General features: G+C 36.7%; 1 protein-coding gene and 1 long non-coding RNA gene across 2 annotated transcripts in view; one reads left to right on the forward strand and one right to left on the reverse strand.

Annotated features, from left to right (window-relative positions):
- RNLS (renalase, FAD dependent amine oxidase) overlaps window positions 1-22,899 on the forward strand; it is a 273,286-nt gene that overhangs the window by 164,757 nt on the left and 85,630 nt on the right. The window lies entirely within an intron of this gene.
- LOC132439830 (uncharacterized) overlaps window positions 10,700-22,899 on the reverse strand; it is a 223,483-nt gene continuing 211,283 nt past the window's right edge. The window contains exon 4 of the long non-coding RNA XR_009522436.1: window positions 10,700-10,779. This is a non-coding gene — a long non-coding RNA (uncharacterized lncRNA). The remainder of the gene's footprint in view (window positions 10,780-22,899) is intronic.

Consider the following 22,899-nt stretch of genomic DNA (forward strand, 5'->3'; position numbering starts at 1 on the left):
AGTAAAACTGTCACTGTTTGCAGATGACATGATACTATACAGAGAGGATCCTAAAGATGCCACCAGAAAACTTCTAGAGCTAATCAATGAATTTGATAAAGTTGCAAGATACAAAATTAATGCACAGAAATCTCTTGCATTCCTATACACTAGCAACGATAGAACAGAAAGAGAAATTACGGAAACAATCCCATTCACGACTGCAACAAAAAGAATAAAGTATCTAGGAATAAACCTACTTAAGGAGATAAAAGACCTGTACTCAGAAAACCATAAGACACTGATGAAAGAAATCAAAGATGACACAAACAGATGGAGAGATATACCTTGTTCTTGGATTGGAAGAATCAATATTGTGAACATGACTGTACTACCCAAAGCAGTCTACAGATGCAGTGTGATCCCTATCAAATTACCAGTGGCATTTTTTACAGAACTAGAACAAAAAAAATCTTAAAATTTGTATGGAGACACAAAAGACCCCGAAGAGCCAAAGCAGTCTTGAGGGAAAAAAACAGCGCTGGAGGAATCAGACTCCCTGACTTCAGGCTATACTACAAAGCTATAGTAATCAAGACAATATGGTACTGGCACAAAAACAGATATATAGATCAATGGAACAGGATAGAAAGTCCAGAGATAAACCCACACACATACGGTCAACTAATCTATGACAAAGGAGGCAAGGATATACAATGGAGAAAAGACAGTCTCTTCAATAAGTGGTGCTGGGAAAACTGGACAGCTACATGTAAAGGAATGAAATGAGGACACTCCCTAACACCATACACACAAAAAAACTCTAAATGGATTAGAGACCTAAATGTAAGACCGGACACTGTAAAACTCTTAGAGGAAAACGTAGGAAGAACACTCTATGAAATAAATCACAGGAAGATCTTTTTTGACCCACCTCCTAGGGTAATGGAAATAAAAACAAAAATAAACAAATGGGACCTAATGAAACTTAAAAGCTTTTGCACTGCAGAGGAAACTACAAACTAGACGAAAAGACAACCCTCAGAATGGGAGAAAATATTTGCAAATGAATCCATGAACAAAGGATTAATCTCCAAAATACATAAACAGCTCATGTAGCTCAATATTAAAAAAAAAAACAACCCAATCAAAAAATGGGCAGAAGACCTAAATAGACATTTCTCCAACGAAGATATACAGATGGCCAAGAAGCACATGAAAAGTTGCTCAACCTCACTAATTATTAGAGAAATGCAAATCAAAACTACAATGAGGTATCACCTCACACCAGGTAGAATGGGCATCATCAGAAAATCTACTAACAACAAATGCTGGAGAGGGTGTGGAGAAAAGGGAACCCTCTTGCACTGTTGGTGGGAATGTAAATTGATACAGCCACTATGGAGAACAGTATGGAGGTTCCTTAAAAAACTAAAAATAGAATTACTGTATGACCCAGCAGTCCCACTATGGGGCATATACCCAGAGAAAACCATAATTCAGAAAGAGTCATGCACCCCAATGTTCATTGCAGCGCTATTTACAATAGCCAGGTCATGGAAGCAACCTAAATGCCCATCGACAGACGAATGGATAAAGAAGATGTGGTACATATATACAATGGAATACTACTCAGCCATAAAAAGGAACGAAACTGGGTAATTTGTAGAGATGTGGATGGATCTAGAGACTGTCATACAGAGTGAAGTAAGTCAGAAATAGAAAAACAAATATCGTATATTAATGCATATACGTGGAATCTAGAAAAACGGTACAGATGAACTGGTTTGCAAGGCAGAAATAGAGAGATAGATGTAGAGGACAATCGTATGGACACCAAGGGGGGAAAGTGGCGGCGGGGGGCTTGTAGTGGTGGGATGAATTGGGAGATTGGGATTGACATATATACACTAATATGTATAAAATTGATAACTAATAATAACATGCTGTATAAAAAATTAATTAAATTTAAAAATAATAAAAAGGAGGAACAGGAATTAAAGCTGGAAAATAAAGACAGTGACTTGGAGAAAAAGAAAGTGTGAGCCCAGTCTTCTTTTCCTCTGTTCCTCTCACCTCTTACCCTCCATGAAGAGGTTAGAGAGAGTTCTGGATGGTCAGTGGAGTCCTCAGATCCTGAGAGAGTGAGCGGCCCCACCACAGACCACTTACGTGTATCTTCTGGCAGTAGCGATGTGACTGATCTCTCAGGCAGAATTCTTGCATTATGTTCCCTATTTGACAGTGCCAGTTCTGAGCTCAGAGGTTTTAGAAGCAGCAGTTTGCTTGGAAGGAAGAGCTAGGAGACCTCCTTGAAATTCCATTTGCGTATCAAAGGCACTGTATATACTTAGATGGCATGTCTGTGGCTGAGAGGGGGCCGCTAAAGCCCTATTCTGAGCCACATTCACCCTGCAATAGACTTTAGCAAAAAATCTAAGGAACTGTCAGACTTACAAGGAGGCCTAAGTAATCTCCGTAACCCTGACACTGTTCCTTGAGGTCAGCCAATGTGGTGTCCGAGCAGCTCTGCTTAAGCTGAGACTCAGCCATCAGGGATCAGCAGGAGAAAGTAAGCCTGCCAGCCTCTTAGAGTAAACTCATTTAGAAAGAGACTGTCACACAAAGTGAAGTAAGTCAGAAATAGAAAAACAAATATCGTATATTAATGCATATATGTGGAATCTGAAAAAATTGGTATAGCCAATCTTATTTACAAAGCAGAAATAGAGACACAGATGCAGAGAACAAAAGTATGGATAAAAAGGGGGAATGGGGGGTGTGGGATGAATTGGGAGATTGGGATTGACATATATACACTATTGATACTATGTATAAAATAGATAACTAATGAGAACCTACTGTATAGCACAGGGAACTCTACTCAGTGCTCTGTGGTGACCTAAATGGGAAGGAAATCCAAAAAAGAGGGGATATATGTATATGTATAGCTGATTCACTTTGCTGTACAGTGGAAACTAACACAACATTGTAAACCAACTATACTCCAAAAAAAATTTTTTTTAAAGATGAAAAAAATAAATAAAAATAAAAGAAAATTTGTTTTAAGGGGACGTCCATGTGCTTAAGAACACAGACCTTTCCATAAAGGCTCCTTCTCTGGGTCTCATAGATTATCTGCCTCAGTGCGTCACTCCTAAAGTTCTCCATTACATTTGTAAAGACTCCTTAGCCCGGGAACATAAACCCAATGTGTAGTTTATGCTTTGGTGTATATGCATACACCTGAGAGTGCTCAGCAAGAACTAGTAGATGGTGAAGAAACTCAGACATTATGTCCTCCAGGAAACCTTCCTGATTAACCTTCTCTTTCACCCCCACCCAGTACCAGATCTGGATTAAGTGCTCCTACTCTGTGACTCTAAGTAGCCACAGCATTTTCTTGTCCACTGAATTGACACTGTAAAAGAATTAACTGAGCCTGAAGCAGACAAGCTTCTTAAAGAGGATGAAGAAGAAAATAGGGAGAACAAGAAACTTGAGAAGGAAAAGGAAGAAGAGAAAGCAGAAGAGAAACCTTCAACATCTACAGAGAAGGAAAAATTCATTCAAGTCATTGGAGTATATGAAAATGTCCATTCCCAACCTCTATCTGGAACAGATGTATTGTCTTCTCGGAGAGAATCAGCTAATGAAGGTACATTGCCCCAAAGTATCTTGATGCAGTGGGTATAATTGAATGCACGCAGGAGAAGTTAATAGAGGTTGAAACCAGAGCCAGACAAGCAGAGGAGAAGTTTGATGATGTGTACGAAAAACTTCATTATACGCTTAATAAGAAATAAAGAACTGGAGAAAGAGCTAGAGGAAATATTGATGAAGTATAAAAAGAAGGAGTCTGAAGGAGAAGAAGAAGAAAAAGAAGAAGAAGAAATCAGGTCAATAGAAAGAGCCTCAAAATCTCCAAAGAAAGAGGTACAGTGCAAGGAGGGTTCTAAATCCAGAACTCGGACTAAAACCACTTACAGGATGAAACCCTAATAACAACCATAGGACACTGGGCTTCACCATGGCTCTTGTCACTGTACCCACCCCAGATATCTCTGCACTTTGGAGTGACATTGTGGCGCAATTGAAGGGGCTCCCTTTGCAACAGCTACCAGAAAAGCCATGACAGACAACTCAGGAACATCTTCTCTTTAAAAGTCACAGTAATGGCTGTAGGGAATCACTGCATTAGCTTATTTTCAAGATTGAAAATAGTTTGTGCAAAGATTAAAAAAAAAAAAGAACTAGTAGATGGAGATTTTTAACCAACTTAATATCCTGGTCACTTGAACTGCTTGTGCAATTCCATGAGAATCCTGCTAATGGAAACAGAATATGGAGAGTGTACGTTTGATTCTTACCTTGAATGAGAGCCTTTTTAGCCATTCATTCAGGATATTCCTTAAGACAGATTTTGTAAGCCTTTGGTGAAACAAATACCATCATTTTAGATGGCCAAAGTTGAGGACATACTGCTATTTTCAATAATGTCTTAATGAAATAAGTGTGCACAGACATGGCACAATATGGTGGACTAACAATGCATGCTTTCTAAATACCCCCCAAAATAACTACCTAGTTTTTTATTTGGCTGCCCCATGCATCATGTGGAACTTCCTCAACCAGGGATCGAACCCATGCCCCCTGCAGTGGAAGCACAGGGTCTTAACTGCTGGACCACCAGGGAAGCCCTAATATACTCTAAGCTTTGTGCAGTGTTATAGTGAGCAGAGCTCAGTGTTAGAGTTGGATTCAGTTCTCAAACATGCCACACACCAGTTGAGTGACCTGGGAAAAGTCCTTTTACCTCTGAACCTTTATGTCCTCAACTGTAAAGCAGGATTAATTATGCCTACCTACCACGGTTGTTGCAAGAAGAAAATGAAATAACATGTGAAAGCATCTAGCACATATAGGCATGAAATAAAGGAAATTCTGATGAATCATTAGCTTCATCAAGACAAAAAGGTGGCTACCTATTTCTGCATCTCCAGCAAGGAATTAAAAAAAAAACCTCATTGTTTCCATTCTGAATTTACTAGTTGATTGAGGAAACTTAGCTTCATTTTTTAAGGATATTTTCATGTATTTTAAAAGTCCATGGATATCCACTTCAGATCACTAACTCTAAAAGGGAAAGTGAGTAATTATACAACACATGAATATAAAACTGGATTCATATCTGCATCTTAAAAAGAATTTGTCTACAGTACATAAAGTTATGTGGGCAACAAAAAGCCAAAAATCATAAAGATTCCAGAGAAAATGATTTGCTGAGGTCCTAAGCTTGAAATTTCATGAAGTGAAAATGAAGAACATTTTTAATGCACTTTCTTTGTTCCTGTTCTCCAGGGGAGATATTGAAATTATGGCTGAAGTCCTCAGCATTGCCATAATAATGTAGACATTTAAAGGGCTACAATTCATATTTCAGGAGCTGGCCTTCAAGTCATCTCGAGAAACAAGAGGATCGTTTTATTCAGTACTGTTAGCACTTTGACCTTTTTGGGAAACATGCTGTATTATGTTTCACGCTGTTACACTATTTGTTAATTTGCTGTCATATTAACAGAGTCGACTATTTACAGCTGTTCTAATGTAAAGTTTTACTACTAATAATTCACCATAAATGTGGACTCTTGTCAGTGAAAAAAATAACTACTTCAATAATCAAAGGCTTTTAAATCTAAATTCCAAGTTAAATATGGTATATTATACCAAGATTTTCTACTTATAGAAAGCATATAAGAAGAAACACCAATTTAAAAGGTTTGGGAAATATCTTCTCAAACCACATGTACAAATCCAAGTTTTAAGCTGTTAAACAATACTGCATTCTTTAGACCCTGCTGTTTAAAAGTCTTTGGAAATTTTAAAACACATACAATCGTGATTCAAAAAGTACAACTTCCCCCAGAAGAATTCAGCAGAAAATAAAAATAACCTAGCTGAGCTCCCACTCCCCTCTCCAAACATATCATAAAGCCTAGGAAGGCCAGATTCTCGTCCTATATAATTCCGTGAGAATTCCCACAGGGAAATATGTGAAAGAATTCAGAAACCTCCCTTGCGGAAATTCTCATAGAGCTATATAGGATGAGAATCTGGTTTATAAACAATAAACATAAAATTCTTTAAGATATGATCTTTGCCCTCAATTAAGCCCCAGATGTTAACAGGGATAAGATAATCTTGGGGCTTCAATACACCACTTCCTGGGTTCCCAAGAATTCAGTCGGTCATTCAGCAACTCTGCTGCCATAAAGAGACATAAGAATATTTGTCAAATCGCCCCATTGTTTTTTTATCCAGTTTTCAACAAGGTGGGAGCTAGGAGACATAGGACATATCAAATTTAAGCAGAAGAGTAATATGATTATATTTGCCAGTGAAGGTTTTCTTACATTACAAAAAACGGCACAGGCTTGTTGTAAAACATTTGAAGAATACAGGTAGAAATAAAGTTAAAAAAAAGTTATCAAAAAAAATTTAATAGACCTTGCCAATTTAACATAATTCTCATGTTTCTCTTCTAAGAGCAAAGAGAAAAAATGAGGTCAGGTTATCAGGTGGCAACTGAATAATTTTGAAACCTTCACCTACTTAGAATTCACTGCAGCATTTTCTCTAAGGAAAAGAGAGTGGGAGTTTTTAATGTGCCTCAACTTATAAGATAGAGTTGCTCTGATGCAAATACAGAAACAAAAATCAAGGTCAGGGTTATGGAAGGGCAGAAATAGGCTTTGTCATGCTAACCATGGTCCGAACACTGAAGGTCCAAGGAGAGGAAGGCAGGAGGAGCCCCACAGGTTAGATTTACAGAAGAGTGCAGAAGTCAGGTCAGCCACAGGATGGGGAAACTTTGAGGACTAGAACTGTTGCCGTTGAAACCTTATTAGTATGTCCTTCTCTTCCACCTGTTCTTGATTTTCAGATTAGCCAATTCACGTACATTCTTGTCTGGGAACAAGAACAGATGACCTTTATAGAGTGTAATGGGCTAACACTAACTGAGTGCTTACTATGTGCCAGATTCTATTCTAAGGTTTGTATGTGCGCATCTCATTTAATCCTAACGAAATTACAGCAACTCAGTGAGACAGGACTACTATTATTCTCATTTTACAGATAGTAAAACTGAAGCTTAGAAAGACCAAGTAACTAGCTCAATCATATAACCAACAAATGTATATGAAGTCAACTTTTATTCTTTAAGTATTTCTATAGGCACAGAAACCAGTGACACTGTAGTCACCTTATTGATGAAATTGGGGGGAAAGGCCATTCAAAAAAGTACAAATCAACTCAATCTAATAAATGGCATGGTTGAGATTTTGGATATACCATCAATCCAGACAATCCAGTCAAAATCTATCTTTTGAACATAAACACAACCTATGCACTCTTGAATTCCAGTGCTTTCAAATGCCATATACCCTTTCTGTGCTTCATAATGAGCTCTAGTTATTTCCAGCCGGGATTATTTATTTGGAGAGAGGTGAGAGCTGACATCATTAACAGGCAAAGAGAAATAAATATTTTACCATCTCATAAAACCATCTATTATGGGTTCATTTGCCCATATGCTCTTGAACTTTCACCCTGATCTTCTGTTGCCTTTCCAACACCATGGAAAGTAGGACCTTTTTAACCATGCCCGGAGCATGATCTGAGTAACTGCTCACACATACTTTCTACTATCTGTGTGCTTTCCATCTGGTACTTTGGTCGGAGGCAGCCTCGAAAACTAGAGATTTGGGGTACTTTTGCAGTCTCCTTTCTATCCATTTCTCCCAGAGTTCTAGCCACCCACAGCCTGATTTTCTGCCTGCCCTTCTCAAAAGCATTCCTCCCTGCCCAAAATCAAACTTCAATGTATTCATTGCACTAGATCTAACAGGCACAGAAGCAATCTGGTGAGCTAATCACAATCAATTTAAAAGATAAGTTTGGTTAACTAAACGAATTCCTAATGGGTAGGTTGATTGGAGGGGTCATTTCTGAGCAAGGGAGTCTTTTCAATACTTACAACTCCTAACCCCCACCCTATATGTCATTAAAATAAGAGTTAACAAGGTCCAAAAAGTTGCTAGTGACTGCATTTGACTAAAACTTCAAAAGAGCCTTTCTGCTTTTTTAATTTTCCTGTTCATACAGTAAGCAAAATGCACACATATATTTCAGGATTTCACAGAAGAAGCCATCATAGTCAATGCTGCACCTCTAAAATCAAGTCTCAAATAGTAACCTTAATCTTCTTCAAGAATCTGATGAGGGGTATGTACACGCACACACATGTAGATATAGCATTTTAAGATCCCATGAAGTAAGCAGTTGTAGAGCAAAGAAAAGAAGTGGAAACTGTGCCCTGAACTAGTCTTTAAATACCAACCTCATCATTTCCAGCTTCAGTTTCCTCATATGTAAAATTATGCAATTTGAATTTCCTTATCTCTTTTTTTAAACTTTTTATTTTATATTGGAGTATAGTTGATTAACAGTGTTATGACAGTTTCAGGTATACAGAAAAGTGATTCAGTTATACATATACATGTATCTATTCTTTTTAAAATTCTTTTCCCATTTAGGTTGTTACATAATATTAAGCAGAGTTCCCTGTACTATACAGTAGGTCCTTGTTGGTTGTCCATTCTAAATATAGCAGTGTGTAAAGTCAGACAAAGAGAAATATCATATGATATCGCTTATAAGTGGAATCTAAAAAGAAATGGTACAAATTAACTTATAAAACAGAAACACCCTCACAGACTTAGAGAATGAACTTATGGTTACTGGGGGGGAAGAGATAATTAGGGAATTTGGGTAATGTCCCTTCAGCTCTAAGAGTTTTTGACCACCTTTTTTCTGATGCTCATGGAAAGCTTTTTGTTACACTCCTGGAGTAGTAATGATACAGTCTCTCAAGACAAACTTAGATTAACAGAAGACCCAACTGTAAGCCTTCTGTGTATCTTTCCAAATGGATTCAGAATACTTGCTTCATGGTAACCAGACATCAAAAAATAAACTAACAGAACTAAACTCCTTACAGTTTCTTTAAAGTGGAAGGTGTGTGTACATAGAATCAGCCTAAATAAGAAAATGACATGTTATTTGTATTAATTTCTGTAGATAGAAAGTATTTTCTATATCTTTAATTTTGGTATAGATGTGACTGTGGAGACTGTTTTGCTTTGCTATGAAATATAAAATGAGAAGATCAAAATAAGGTCAGAATTCTCAGTTGCTGACCTATTAAACTCAAATTATGAGTAGAGGATATTGGCATGGGAAAACTTTGTAACTGTCTGCAAAAGGAATAGAAAATAGAATGGGTCAGATCTGACCAGATAAATTGTCTGAAACATATCTGAACATGAGAATTGGAGACAAAGCAAAAGAGTCTGATTTGCCAACCAAAAAAACCACTGAAGCACCGAAAGGAGCTATCTGAAAGAGGAAGGAAGAGGCCCTTAAGGTTAAATGGAAAATATGCCCCCCACCATTTCACCTCAGTGATGCTTAAGAGTTTGGGCCAAGCTCCAAATAGAGCAGTGAACATTTGGTCAGCTACTTGGAAGAAGACCATAAATACAAAGCAGAGATGGTGTGAGATCAGGTTGATGTAAGATCAAGTCAGTATAACACCAAGTAGGTGGAAACCCTTAAACGTGGGCTCATTTTAAAGTGAGGGAAGGGAACACACTGCCATTCACTGCTGTTTTCACAGTGCCAAAAGCAATGTTGGTACACAGACACTTAGTATTTGTAGAATGAATGAGTGAGTGAATGTCAGGCAATGTTGGGAATGGAGATATAGTTTGTATGTGAGGAAAAAACTGCAGGTCAGCAAAAGCTATTACCAGAACTGTAACATAATATGTAGATTAGTGAAGGGGAGTGGAGCAGAAGAAGAAGATCAAGGAAAGAAAAAGACACTTATTGCCAGAGCAGAAGGATTTGGGAGCATTGTAACTGGAAGCATTTGAATGGGAACCAGGCGAGCTTTGTCTTCAACCTCCACCGTGGTGACCTCAGGTGAAGGATCTGGCTTTATATTTTCTTCTTAATAACAGGAGTTGAAATTTTCTCCCCCCTTTAAAGGAACCAAAGAGATTCCTCAAACACCATAGTGAATGAATATTCTTCTCTGGGGCTGGACATCATCAACAGATCTGTGTCCAAAATATAGAGTTCATTTTACTTTTTAAATTAACTTTATTGGAGTATAGTTGCTTTACAATGCTGTATTCGTTTTTGCTGTATAGCAAAGTGAATCAGTTATACATATACATATATCCCCTCTTTTTTGGATTTCCTTCCCATTTAGGTCACCACAGAGCATTGAGTAAAGTTCCCTGTGCTATACAGTAGGTTCTCATTAGTTATCTATTTTATATATAGCAGTGTATATATGTCAACCCCAATCTTCCAGTTCATCCAACCCCCCTTCCCCACCTTGGTATCCATAACTTTATTCTCTACAGCTGTGTCTGTATTTCTACTTTGCAAATAAGTTCATCTGTACCATTTTTCTAGATTCCACATATAAGCGACATTATACAATATTTGATTTTCTCTTTCTGACCTACTTCACTCTGTATGACAGTCTCTAGGTCTATCTACATCTCTGCAGATGGCACTTTTCATTCCTTTTTATGGCTGAGTAATATTCCATTGTATATACATACCATATCTTCTTTATCCATTCCTCTGTTGATGGACACTTAGCTTGCTTTCACGTCCTGGCTATTGTAAATAGCGCTGCAATGAATAGTGCTGGGCATATACCTGGAGAAGACCATAATTCAAAAAGATACATGCAACCCAAAACATAGACTTTAAATATTTCTAGTTTTTCTTCAGAATCAGTTGTAAAGAAGAAAGTTTATTCATTCCACAGACACTTAGAGAGCACCCACTGTTTAACAGATACCTTTCTAAGCATGGGTAAAGATTTTTATATGTCAAGTAGTTCAGCAGTTTGAGGTATAATCTACAGAGAGTAACTGGGAAGCTATAGAATATTTAGGATTATTTTCATTATTGCTAAGTGTCTTGAGAGAGTGGTTCTTCCCATACCACCTCACCCCTCATTCATCTCTCTTCCCTGTGCCATCTGATCTCAAGCCTCCTTGCTTCAAGGAAACTACCCTTCTCTAGGGTCATCCGTGACTCTCTAATCCTTTGGATGTTGTTCAGGTCTTTCTTCTTTTAATTTCTGTTGAGGCATTTGATATTATTGATCATTCTATTTGTCAAAACTCCCACCTTCCCTGGTCTTCTTATCAATGGTGTAGTATTTCCTAAAACTTTATAAAGTGAGCTTGGAGCCACAGAGATAGGAGTGCAAATCTCATGTTTGTCGTCTTGTAAACCTGAGCAAATTATTTAACCAAGTTAGTTTCTTCGTCTGTAAAATGAGGTGCTTGTAGTTTCATTCAACATCCTCCTTATTTTATTGTTGTAAGGATTTCATGAAGGTAAAGCATCAGCCTGGTACATACTAGAATAATAAGATCAACATAAGAGTTCTATTTTCGTTCCCCTTCCCTCCAGCTGCACTACTACTATCTTACTTCAGGTCCTTCTCATCTCCTCCCTGAAATATTTGAATGGCCTCTCAACAGTTCCCCTGTCTTACATCTCTCATTGATTCCATTTTATTTCTCACTTGCAGACTTTCTGAAATGCAAATCTGATCATACCACATTCCTTCTTAAAATTCTTCAGTGGAACAAAGTCCAGACTCCTAAGCATGGTGTGACCCAGGTTCATCTCTCCAGCATCATTAACCGTAACAGCCTCCCACACCCTTCATTTTGGCCATGTTGAACTACCTGTAGTTTCCAGAGCACTCTGTATGCTCACACACCTCTATGCCTTTGCACATGACTTTTGCTCTACTTGGAAAGACTCTTCCCTCCTTTTCTGCCTGGATAACTTCTGTGTGTTCTTCAAATTCAGCTCATCATTACATCTTTTAAAATTTTTCCTAAAGCAGATAGTTAGTTCTCCCTCTGACGTGCTTCAGTATGATCTAATTCATACATTGTGTTTTACCTATTAATTTTGCTTATTTGTCTTCCTAACTGAGTATGCACTCCATGAGGGACTGTATCTGTGTCCCATTTTTTTCATAGGGCCTGGCACCTAGAATGATCAATACATGTTTGTTGACCTAATTACGTAAACAATGAGTTTCAGTGTTTTGGCAGGAATGGAAGTGAAAAAAAGGAAAGAAAACAAAGCATGGACTTTGAGCCAGTATGAAGTATGTATGTGAAAATGCATCAACCAGAAGTAAGTAGGCAGAATTGCAAAATCAATGATGAAGGTGGTGTGAAACAGAATTAGAGTCCACCTAACAACAAACACACGTGCAACATATATTTTCCCCATGGTCCAGTGAGGAAACAAATTCTACCTTTTCAAAAGCAAGGAACGAATAGGGGTATATATAAGTTCTAGAACATGGAACAATGATTAAATGTTCATACATAAATTATTGGGAGCACTTATATGTGGAATCTAAAAATCCTGAACTCATACATACAGAGAACAGATTAGTGGTTGCTAGGGTGGATGGTGGGGTGTGGGTGAAATGAGTGAAGGTGATCAAAAGGTACAGATTTCTAGTTATACCTAAGTCCTGGGGATGGAATGTACAGCATGGTGACTGTAGTTGACATACTTTATTGTATATTTGAAAGAAGCTAAGAGAGTACATTTTAAAAGTTATCATAAGAAAAAAAATTATAACTATGTAACATAACCAGTACTAACTAAACTTATTGTGGTAATCATCTCATAATTTATACATATATCAAATCACTGCGTTGTACACCTAAAACTAATACAATGTTATATACCAATTATATCTCAATAAAACTGGAAAAAGAAATTTTAAGAGAAAAAAGTCTTTGAATTTTTACTCCTATGCCCTTAAATTTGGCATAGAACCTTTCCTGTATTCTCCACTGTTTCATGAATATTGCCATTATATAGACCAAAAGTTGGCAAACTACAGCTTATGGGCCAAATCCAGCCAGGCTCCTGCTTCTGCAAATAAAGTCGTATTGGAACACAGACACACTCATTCATTTATGTATTGTCTGTGACTGCTTTCATGCTAGAATGTCAAAGTTGAGTCCTTGCAACAGAGTCTGTATGGCACACAAAGTCTGAAATATTTACGATCTGTCCCTTTACAGAAAAAGTTTGCTGACCTTTGATATGGCAGTAGATATTAAGACAAATATCAATAAGTGAAGCCTGCTCTTTAGAGTGTAGAACCCAGAGCTACTGCGCTGACAGACTTCCAGGTAATTTCTCTTAAAAAACGAAAGCTAAAAAGTTCTGAAAACAAAAAGCTGTCAGTTATCAAAAATGAATTTCAACTCCACCAGCAATTTTTCAAACAACTAACTGACAGAGTTCCTTCAGTTTGGAAGCTTAAAGTAAAGGGCATTTTATATGCATAGTAAGTGATTAATTTGACTCTGTTGCTTTACTTAATCATTTGAATATCATAAGTGACATTCATTGTCAGATATAGGGGAGATGGCCTGCAGTCTAGAATTGATTTCTTATAAGAAAGTGGAGAGTGAGATACAAAATCACTAAGTCAGAGGCTCTAATGACTCATAAAATCTTTCTGGGCTCTATTTAAATCATTTGAAACTGAAATTAATGATTCATATATGTGATGGCTCTTGCAGAAGTAAGAAAGGAATTGTGATTCAGCTAATATTGGTACATGAACTTTGTTCTTATGGTACAGGGTGGAGAAATGCATTTCAAATGCCTTGAGATGCGTGTTCTTGCACATGTTCTTTTTCCTGATTTTGGATCCCAAATGGAAAATAAGGCTAATTAAATTACTTCCTAATCGCATTACTCTGAAAATGTTCACAAACAATACCTGAAACTGAGAAGTCATTCCTGATCCCTCTGATTGGAAATGGTGGTATCAGTGAACATTCAACAAATGACTAAATGACCTTGTGTATAGATTCTTGTTTTTATCCATACCATATGTGTAAATAATTTTACATAGTAGATAATTTCTTGAACCGTTGAACAATTTGGTGTAAAGTAACATTTTTGTAAATTGAATTTTATTTATTTAAATTGTATTTTCAGAAATGGGTCTCCACTATGGTTTTTTCTCCTCAATGCATTATCAAAACACACATATACATGCGTGCACACACACACACACACACACAATTAAAACAAATCGCACTTTTCATAAAGAAATAATTTACCAATAAGCCAACTCAAATCCTTTTTGGAACAAGGAAAGTTATAAAAGTAACTATTGAACAATAAGCCAAAAAGAATTTTCCAAATAAAAAATTTACATTATGTAAAACACCAAATTGAAAATTCAGTATTATTCAGTATCTAAAATGTGGAAAGGGAGAAGTTTCATCTCACTGCATAATGCTTACAGATTAAAGAAAAAAGAAATGGAAAAGAAAAACTTTCACATCTAAGTGAACAACTCTTTTCCTTGTAAGTCACCACGATTATCTTTTTAAGATGTATTTTGGCCACTTTCCAGACACCCTTACCTGAGGTGCTGAAGGTATAGTTTAAACACATTAAACAATTGCATTTATGTGATATGTGTACATCTCTTTAACAGCTGGCCTCTTCTTTCATCTTTTTTGAGCTAGCACTGGAAGTAGGGGGCAGAGGTAAAGGCAAGTATGAAAAAAATTCAGCAAAGCAGTAGAGAGGACAGAAGAGCCAAAGTTCATACTAATAGCTATCTCCTTAGATGGAAGCATTTTATGCTGTGTGTTAACCAAGTCTGCAAGTCAGGTCACGAATGTCATTCATGTTTTGCCCACAAAAAACCAGATTTCCCTGTATTACAGAGTCAAATACTAAAACTGAAATCAGAGTGCTCTAAAAATGACTTTCAAAGCAGGGGCATGGCTGTCCTTTTTAGCCCCAGTAATTACGATCCCCTTGGTTAGGCCAGCAGCTGTAGCAGGGCAGTGGTAGGCACCATGAAGACTAGAACCGTGCATTTGCATTTTGTTCCTAGCACTTAATAAATATTTGTTGACCTACTAAAGAAGCTAAAGTTGGCCTTTCTTCATTTATTTACACTAACTCCTGCTATTTTCCCTCCATTTTCCTCTTATGATGATGTCACCTATTATCTTTTTTTTTTTTTTGCGGTACGCGGGCCTCTCACTGTTGTGGCTACTCCCGTTGCGGAGCACAGGCTCCGGACGTGCAGCCTCAGCGGCCATGGCTCACAGGCCCAGCCGCTCCGCGGCATGTGGGATCCTCCCGGACCGGGGCACGAACCCATGTCCCCTGCATCGGCAGGCGGACCCTCAACCACTGTACCACCAGGGAAGTCCAATCACCTATTATCTTAATTCTCATGCCCCTCTCCTCCTCTGCACTAGTAGTATTTGTTCTCTCCTAACACATCAGTCATATATAACACAGTCATCTCTCTTTTTCTTACCCTCTCAGCCATAAAGGAACCTAAGAGAGTGTAACTGTAGAAAAAAGAATCACAAATCAAACTAAATCAGCAATGAAAACCATAAGCCAGCCTTTCTGTGTTGCATTTTTATAACAAAAGTTTTTTTTCACATGTACAACATAATGATTTGATATTTTCATAGATTATACCCCATACAAAGTTAATATAATATTATTGACTATATGCTCTGTGCTGTGCTGTACATTACATCCCTATGACTACGTTGCATTTTTTCTTGGGGAGAGGAACTAGATACTCAAGAGGATGGAGATTATGTTCTTTTATTGGCAGTGGGCTGGCATATTCCACGTGCACCTAGAGCTAAACAAGAACTTTTTGATGTTGACAATTATGATAGTTCAAGGGAGCAGGAAATTGAAAGAATCAGAGAAGGAAATGAGGCCTGATCTATGTCTGCCAGATTTGTATCTGCAGTCCACACCAAAGCAATTATTTTCACCCACATCTATGAGATTTGGAAGTAAATCACTAGACATGCATCATTTAGTTATCCTCACAACTTCAAGAAGCCTACACTAAAATCATCTCAAGGTAGTCAGTCGCCTTCCCGGTGCTTAAAGATCTCCAGAGAAGAAACATTTCCAATTTCCCAGGTGCCAGGAACTTTTTCCTAAACCTAACTATAATTCTTTCTTCTGTAATATAAGCCCTGACTCTGCCCAGCTGACTAAAACAGCTCCTTATCTTCATCTGGATAATATTTCTTTGCCTTTTTGAAGGTTGTTATTATAGCTTCCCTCTACTCCAGCATTCTTTTCCCTGGGCCAACTGATCCTAGTTCCCTTAGCTTTGCCTATTTCGTAACCCTTTCAATGCTTGTATGTTTGTGTTTTGGATAATCCCAAGTATACTGGATTTTACTAAAATTACCCAAGAATAAACTAGATGGAATTGGGGCGATGCTGAGTTAAGTGTCCAGGTTACCTCATGGTTTCTCTTTACTACGTTACTTATGTACCTTGTGTTATCAAGCTTGAGTTTTCCATTGTAGCACCAGTTTGCTTCTTCCTGATAAGATCAGGATTTGTTATGATCTTCAGATCTTTCTCTTTAAACTTGAGTTGAATTTTCCCCTTTCTCTAATTCAAAATTATGCTTCCTTCTCTGGGTAAATTACTGTTCCATTTTGAATATTATTTGGCCCATGACTTAAGGGTTTAGAAAATAGTTTTAAACTCCTTCCTATCTGTTTTTAGGAAAATCCTTTCATAGTTTTTCAGAATAAAATGTCCAAAAAAGAAAAATAGAGATAGCAGAGGTCTGAACTGCAGAAAAGGTTAAGTCCAACTCCTTCATTATACAGATGATGAAACTAAGACTTAGAATGATTAAACAGTTTGTGCCAGGTCACAGAGATTCCCAGGGGCAGAGGCAGGGTAGAAACCAAGGTCACACGATTCTCGGTTGCATGCCCTTTCTACAACTCACTGAAGCCTTTAAACCTGCCTTATGTTACACTAACAAAGTTTCCAAGTAAGATTGCCAAATGAGAAAGGTGTGGAAATTGTAAATTTGAAGGAATTTAATAGAAAATTGCTTTTATTGTAAATTGCACAATGTTACTAATGAATAGTATAGACATTACAAACTAGAATTCTATCCTATGTTATACTGGAAGACTTTATGTGTTTCAGTTAGCCAGAAAAAAAAAAAAACTACAAGCACTCTTCAATTAATCAAAATAGGTTCTCCCCACTGAACTTTTATTTTTAAATTTTTATGATATAAATCTGCAAATGTATATAAATGTATAGAGTGTAGAATAGTGAATCCAGATTCAGCAATCATTAGTACATGGTCACACCTGTTTATCTAGGTCCCCATATTTTATGGAAATCTCAGGCATCTTGTTGTTTTATCTGTATTTCAGTGTGAATTTCTTTAAAGCCATAAACACAATAGTTAAATACACCCACAAATATTAACAATAATTTCTAAATATCAACTATCCTGTCAATAATTAGTTAATATTATCAAATAGCTAGTCAATGTTCATATTTCCCTAATTTTCATATCTGTGTATGCATAACAGTTTGTGTGTTTGATCGAGATCAAAATAAGGGTTTACACTATAACTGCAATTGCAATATAAGCAATGGATTTATATGTCTCTTAAGTTCCTTTTAATCCTTTCTTTTTCTCCCTTGCCTTTTTTTTGTTGAGGAAACCAGGGGTTGTTTATCCTTTATAGTTTCTACAGTCTGCATTTTGCTGAATGCTTCTCCATGGTGTTACTTAACATGTTCATGTGAAGCCAGTATTTCCTATAAATTGATGGTTAGATAGAGAAGGTTGATCATATTCAGATCATACTCAGATTCATATTTAGAGAAGATCACTTAGTAAGTGATATCGTATTCTTCTATCAGGAGGTAAGCTCTTGTCGACTATTAATGATCATTGCCAAGATCCATTAATTCATTAGAGATTTTTAAAAATGTGATATTTTAGTCTATTGGCTAGATTATTTCTAAGGAAAATTCAATTCATTAACTAGTGGACTGCTCATCATTACTTGTGTCAATATCTCTTCAATAATTGCTTATCTAAACCTTCTTCTCTTAGACATTACTCAGTACAAGTGTAGGTAATTAATATTTTCTGAGTTCTCAAATGTTCATCACAGTTTGTATATGGCCTTTTTACTTGAAAATCATTTTGGCTGGTTATAAAATCCGTGGCTCACATTTTTCTTCCTTTGAGTGTTTTAATGTGATACCCCATTGTCTTCTGCATAAAATATTGCTATCAAAGAGTCTGATAATAATCTGAGCTTCTTTTCTTTATAATTGACTTGGTCTTTTTGTTTGGATACTCAAAAGATTTATTTTTTTAAAGAAACTTTTAGCTTTAAGACGATTAAAGTCCCAAAGTTTTACTAGAATATATCTCAGCAATGGCTGTTCTTGGTTGATTGTTCCAGGGACATGATGCACTCTTTCAATATATAGTTTTGATCATATTTTTTTAGAAAAACTATGTTTAGTATTTGTTCTATTCGTTGCTCTGGTTTTCTTCCTCTGGAACTTCCATCATATAACTCTCTGGCCTGTTTGTATCATCTGTAGGGAAATTATTCTGCCTCTTCTCATTTGTCTTATAATGACGTTGTATGAACGGTTTTATTCTGCTGCTTAGTTTCAGTGAATGAGATTTCCTATACTTTGAGAAGGGAGGTGTGAGGCAAAATAGATTTTGAGAAGCTCCTTCTTTTGAAAGGTGTGATCAAAAATATGTCCTCATACTTTCTGAGATCTGCCTCCTCTGCTCTCTATCCCACTTTTGACTGGCCCTTTTGTTTCCTCTATCCTTTTGCTCCAGTGTGTTCAATGGGTTCTCCTCCCAGAACTTTCTCTATAGTGTGAGACTCTGTCTTATTAGGTAGCTTTGGTTTGTTAATTTTGAGAATTTATATGGCCCAGACGGGTCCATCACCTTCAGATCTAATGAATCACAGATGCTTTGCACTCACTATGAATTGGATTATGCAGAGCACTCTCCCGGTTTCAGCAGCCATATACGAGGATGTGTGTGATACTTTGTCACTTCATTTTGTTTGAGATGTTGTCTGCAGGCTTTTAATTTTGCTACCCTACTTGTTTTATTTTTATAGAACATAATTACTTCTGTGCTGTTTCTGCCCAGAATCCTCCCTGCATTATCTTTTAAAAAATAAGCAAATCAACATCAAAAAGGTGATGCAAAACACCATCTTATATGGTATTTCCTAGGGCCTGGCCATATTCAATTATATCTCTGACACCTTTTATCCTATAGCAGAACTGTTAGAGAATTGCTCATGATAATCATGATACTTGAGCAATGCAGAATCTTGAATTATCAGGAAAAAAGAATCTCTGCCTAACTTTTAGTTTACTAGAGAATTCATTCAATTAGACCCCCCCATTCCAGTGGTGTTTTGACAGTCTGAGACTGTGAATGCTAAAGGTATTTGAATTCTATCCAACTATTCCAATATTTTCTGGGACCAAATTCCAAATATATGATTAAAAAACCTGTCTCAATATTTATTATGGCTAATTTACTGAGAATGGATAAATTATTTGGTATTACTATATTTAGAAAGAATTTATATCCTTCTGGTTTAGGGAAAGCATGTTGATTTTTATTTATGTTCTTGTTGCATTGATTTTTCAGTTTATTTTCTCAGAATAATCAGAAGTACACTTCTGCTAACTGATGTCTCTCCTAAAGGTAAAATTTACCTTACAAGTCAATGGTAGTCTTTGGGTGATGGGGAAAGAGGGAAAAAATTTGGGGGGAGTCCTGGAATTTAACATCTAGAATAATTTGAATTCTTGTTTTCTGAAGGAAAATTAAAACATTTTGTTAAAGGACAGGATTGAATGCTATTTAAATATGATAATATTCAAGAAGTAAAATTCAAGAAATTATATTAAATAGCACACTGAGAAATTTGATTTACATATCCATATTTGTAAAAAAAATCAAATGTTCTTCCAAACAAATCTAGGTCACATAGAACCATTGGGATAACTCTCAAAAATTGAGAGAGCAGGATATTTCCACAAGCAGCAAAAGTCCTGAATGAGTAAAATTTAATTCAAGCCTGTTCTTAATGAGCAGCGATTACTCGGGTACTTACAATGACCATTGATAATCAACTGTTAACTCATTCATTCAAAATACATGTGTTTCTATGCCTTTTATATGCAAAGCATTTTGCTTAACACATATGTAGATTAACATCATATTGTCCCTGCTTTAAGAAACATGGTCTAGTAGGATAACCAAATATATAAACAGATTAATAAAATACCAAGTGATATGTGTCAAAATAGAAGTGCTATGGCAGTAAAGAGGATAGAGATGTCACTTTTTCTTAGAGAAGCTGTGAAAGGATTTACAGAGAGGTCATTAATAAGGACCTGAAAGATTGGGAGTGTGACAAGGAGAGGAGAGTATGTTTATGGAGGGAGCAATATACACAAAGGCATGAAAGGATGACAAAGCATGGCATAAAGTTCAGTGTGGCTAGATCAGAGAATCCAAGGGGAAGAGATAAAGCTGCAAAGGGAGGGTGGAGGAAAATTGAGATTCCTCTACATCATTCTAAGGAGCTGTGATCTTATAGACTAGTGGTTCCTAATTCAATCAAACCCTTTAGTATGCTGAATAATGGACACCTAAATATATCAGGTTCTAATCCCTGGAACTTGTAAATGTTATAAGGAAAAAGAATTTTTGCAGACATGCTTAAGTTAAGTCTTTAGATGAAGAGGTTACCCTGAATTATCTGGTGGACCCTAAATCAAATCACAAGTGCCTTTATAAGAGAGATGCAGGGGCAGATTTACCACAAAACACAGAAGAGGAGGAGGCACTGTAACCACAGAGGCAGAGATTAGAGTGATGCAAGTTTAAGTCAAGGAACATTGTGTTGGCAGCCACCAGAACCTGAAAGAGGCAAGGAACAGCTTCTCTCCTAGAGCCTCTGGAGAGAGCACAGCCTTGCCAACAACTTGATTTTGGCCCAGCAAGACTGATTTCAAACCTGTAGCCTCCAGAACTGTAAGAAAATAAAGTTCTGTTATTTTAAGCCACCAAGCTTGGGGTAATTTGTTACAGCAGCCGTAGGAAACTAATATCCACCCAATGTCCTCTTTTTTTAATTGAGATATAATTCACATATCATAAAATTCACCCTTTAAGGTTTACAATTTAGTGTTTTTAGTACCTTCACAAGGTTGTGTTTTGACTTGCAACCATCACCTCTATCTAATTCCAGAACATTTTCATACTCTGAAAAGAAACTCTATGCCCATTAATGGTCACTCCCCATTCCCACCTCTGGCAACTATTAATCTTCTTTCTGTTTCTATATGTTTTCCTATTCAAGACATTTTATAAAGTGGCATCATATAATTTGTGGACTTTTGTGTCAGCCTGTTTTTCATTTAGTAATATTTTCAAGGATCATCCATGTTGTAGCATGACTTCATTCTTTTTTCTGGCTGGATAATATTCCATTCATCAGTTGTTTATCATTCATCACTTGATCCACATTTTGATTGCTTCAATATTTTGGCCATTATGAATAATACTGCTATGAACATTCATATACAAGTTTTTGTGTAGACATATATTTTCAATTGTCTTGGGTACATACCTACAAGTGGAATTGCTAAGTCATATCTAACACTATGTATAATTTTTTAAGAACTGCCAAATTGGTTTCCAAATGCATTTCACCATTTTACATTCCCAACAGCAAAGTATGAAGGTTTCAGTGCTGCTACATCCTTGTCAATGCTTGTTATTGTCCCTTTTTTATGACCATCCTAGGAGGTATGAAGTGGTATTATTCCATTGAGGTTTTAATTTGCATTTCCCTAATGACTAATGATGTTGACATCTTTTCATATACTTATTAGTCATTTGTACATCTTCTTTGGAAAAAATGTCTACTCAGATCATTTGTCCACTTTTTCGCTGGGTTATTTATGTTATTATTGAATTATAAGAGTTCTTTATTTTTTTAAGATAAAAGTCTATCATATATGATATGCAAATAGTTCACCATTCTGTGTGTATCTTCACTTTCTTGATAGTGTCCTTTGAAGCACAAAAGTTTTTCATTTTGATGAAGTCCAACTTATCTATTGTTAGTTTAGTTGCTTACACTATTAGTGTCTAACAAACCATTGCCTAAGCCAAGGTCATGACGATTTATACCTGTGTTTCCTCCTAAGAGTTTATTGTTTTAGCTCTTACATTTATATCTTTGACCTGTTTGGGGTTAATTTTTGTATGGTGTGAGATAGGGGTCCAATTTGTATTAACCATGTCTTTTATTTTCTGTATTCTGATGATTCAACATCTGGGGTCTTGCTGATCCTAGAAAAATTGCCCCACCCAGGGTTAGCCAATTCTTAGAGATAATAAACAATTCAACCCTGAGTGTTCCTTTCAAATGCAAACCAACCAATCCAAAGCCCATACATTCAGCCACATCTTTCATCAGATTCTCACACTCTGGGCTACTATTCACCTGTCTTAATTACCCCAGGGCCACGTACCATACAATTTAGGGACAGCCCCTGTGCCCCAGAGCCTGCTAAAATTATTCAAATTAGCCAGTTCTAAACCTCTTTATCCTGGTTTACCTGTTACTTACCAGAGAAACCACAATAAATGGTCTTGCCCACAATTTCCCCCTCTCCCTCTACCTCCTGACTGAACTTGATGCTTCCTCGTGTGGTACCCCATAATGTAGTATGCCCATTTCTCTTGGGATCTGTGAGTATAACAAACTATCTGTTGCAATCATCTCCTGATCTGTTGGTCTTGCCATACCTAAATAATAATAAAACCTATATTAAAACACAACT

Source organism: Delphinus delphis, chromosome 16 (assembly GCF_949987515.2).
Source record: "Delphinus delphis chromosome 16, mDelDel1.2, whole genome shotgun sequence".
NCBI classification, from domain to species: Eukaryota; Metazoa; Chordata; class Mammalia; order Artiodactyla; family Delphinidae; genus Delphinus; species Delphinus delphis.